This window comes from Mandrillus leucophaeus, unplaced genomic scaffold (genome assembly GCF_000951045.1).
Source record: "Mandrillus leucophaeus isolate KB7577 unplaced genomic scaffold, Mleu.le_1.0 Scaffold223, whole genome shotgun sequence".
NCBI classification, from domain to species: Eukaryota; Metazoa; Chordata; class Mammalia; order Primates; family Cercopithecidae; genus Mandrillus; species Mandrillus leucophaeus.
Genome location: NW_012102288.1, coordinates 3,238,901 through 3,241,575, shown reverse-complemented (window position 1 = coordinate 3,241,575; position 2,675 = coordinate 3,238,901). Strand labels below are relative to the sequence as shown.

The 2,675-nt window shown below is 39.0% G+C and overlaps 1 pseudogene; it reads left to right on the top strand.

Moving 5' to 3' along the window:
• The first annotated feature begins 218 nt into the window (after window positions 1-218).
• LOC105540633 lies at window positions 219-1,206 on the top strand (annotated as a pseudogene).
• The last annotated feature ends 1,469 nt before the right edge of the window (window positions 1,207-2,675 follow it).

Below are 2,675 nucleotides of genomic sequence, written 5' to 3'. Positions count from 1 at the left end.
GCTGCATAGAATTCTATCCAATGAATGTATCCTCATTTATGTAGACATTTCTCAGGTATGAGACATTTAAGTTGTTTATGATTTTCACTATTTAAAATCAGGTTAGGCCGTGGCATGGGTGAAAGTGGCCACTTCGGCAGTGACTCATCCTCGCAGCTAATGGGAAACAAGTGTGTTCTAGAAAGCCGGAGACTCCAGCGACCCCTCTTACCAACATCATGGCAGTCCCAGGTTGCAACAAGGACAATGTCAGAGCAGGCTGTAAAAAATGTAGCTTCCTGGCCACCTGACTTTTGAATGCTGCAACTTTCTCCAAGTAGACCCCAAAGGGACATAGTGAAGATTGATGAATAAAATGAAGAACTGAATAAATTGCAGGTATTACAGGAAAAAAATAAATGAAGAGGAGAAGAAAAAGCAAAGAGAAAACCAATTTTTTCAAAAAACAAAGAGGTCTTATTCATCCAGTTCCACTGAAGAGGACATTGCAAAAGAAACAAAAATATCAGAAGAAAGAAAAGAAAAAAAAGGCCGGGTGTGGTGGCTCACACCTGTAATTCCAGCACTTTGGGAGGCTGAGGTGGGTGGATCATGAGGTCAGGAGTTCAACACCAGCTAGTCAACATGGTGAAATCATATCTCTACTAAAAATAAAAAAAAATAAAATAAAAAAATTATCTGGGCATAGTAGCTACTTGGGAGGCTGAGGCAGGAAAATCGCTTGAACCTGGGAGGCAGAGGTTGCAGTGAGCCGAGACCACACCACTGCACTCCAGCCTGGGCAACAGAGCAAGACTCCATCTCAAAAAAAAAAATAAAAGAAAAAAGAAAAAAAAAAGTAAATCAAAAAAAGAAAGCTGGGTGTGGTGGCTTACACTTGTAATCCCAGCACTTTGGAAGGCAGAGGCAGGCAGATCACCTGAGGTTGAGAGTTCAAGACCAGCCTGGCCAACATGGTGAAACCCATCTCTACTAAAAATACAAAAATTAGCCAGGGGTGGTGGCAGGCACCTGTTATCCCAGCTACTTGGGAGGCTGAGGCAGGAGAATCTCTTGAACCTGGGAGGCAGAGGTTGCAGTGAGCCGAGATTGTGCCACTGTGCTCAGCTTGGGGAACAGAGCAAGATATCATTTCCAAAAAAAAGGAAAAGAAAAAAGGAAAACCATTCTTCAACCCCTATTTGTTATGAATCCTCCAAAAAGTAACTGAGGCTTTAGCTTAAGCCATTAAATTTAAAGATTTGTTTAAAAATTATTTGCCCTTCCTTGGAATTTGCTATATATTATGCTTTGCAATAAATCGCAGCCTTTTCCATATAGACATTTTTCATGTGTGGTACCATTATCCCTCTAGCAATATATTTTTAATGTGCTATGACTATAAAGTATTAAATCAGTCTTGCTACTTGATAGCCATGCCCCAAGTATAGCTATTTGTACATACTAAACGTATCATTTTTGGTGTTTGTGTCTTTGTGTGTTTGGCTGGTATTATCACTTCCTAAGTTGATTGTAAAATGGCTTTACTACAGTCAACACAGGTAAAATCTACCTACCTGTTAATGAGTATTGCTGAATCAGGTGTCCACCTTCCAGTAATGAAGCTAGGTATGGGGTAATGTTTTGCTCTTGACACTGAAAAATTTAATAGCTTTGTAAGATATATAAAGATAGTGAAATTCTGTACTGTTTTTTAAATCTCTAGGGTTTTTTAAAATATAGAAGATGAAACTGATTAATGGTCTTGACTAGGACTTTTAAAATGAATGGTGTCTGCGGGAAGATGATCATGAAAACATTTAAACAAAGTTTCATTGTTTTATGAAATGCAGAGTTTCTAATAGCTGCCTCCTTTGTTTTTGTAACAATTAAAATATTTCTTTCTTGTTAAAAAGATTATTTTGAACATAATAAATGGAATATACATATAATCAAGAAAAGTTTCAAAAATAGACTCCATTGTAAAGAAATGAGGCAGACTAACAATGTCAAAACATGTTTATAATGTAATATGGGTCAGGTGCAGTGGCTCATGCCTGTAATCCCAGCACTTTGGGAGGCTGAGGCAGGAGGATCATTTGAGCCCAGGACTTCAAGACATCTGCTTTCTCTTATGTTACATTTTAGTTTACCACATTATATTGAAGTTACCAGTCTATGCGCTTGGTTTCGCCAGGAGATAGCTGCCTTGAGGGCATCTTCGTATTTCTAGCACAGGCCTTAGCATAAAGAAGTTTGTAGGTTCATAAATGATGGTGAACGACTGAATGAAAGAATAAGTGGATAATACAAATTCATTCTCCCTGCAGTTCTTGGGAGCTATTTGGGTACCATTACCTGTAGCAGAGGAAAGCCCAAGAGGACACTGGGTTTGCACTCTTCAGTCATTAAGATAACTTCAGGTTGCTGTGTATCAGCCCAGCTCAGCCGATTGCACACAAGAAAATCTTGTCAGTGGTCTCTCAGTGCCTGCATGATGGTTAATAAAGAAAAGGCAGAAGATGAAGGACACACCTAACATATAATTTAAAGTCAGCTTGATTTGGCAGAAAGTCTTCTAGAAGTTAAGAGACCTGGCTGCTAATTTGTTCTTTGCCACTGGCTAGCTGTGTAAGCTCAAGCAAACCCCATTTCTCTTGGGCTTCATGAGGTGAAAGGAATGGATAAGAAAAACA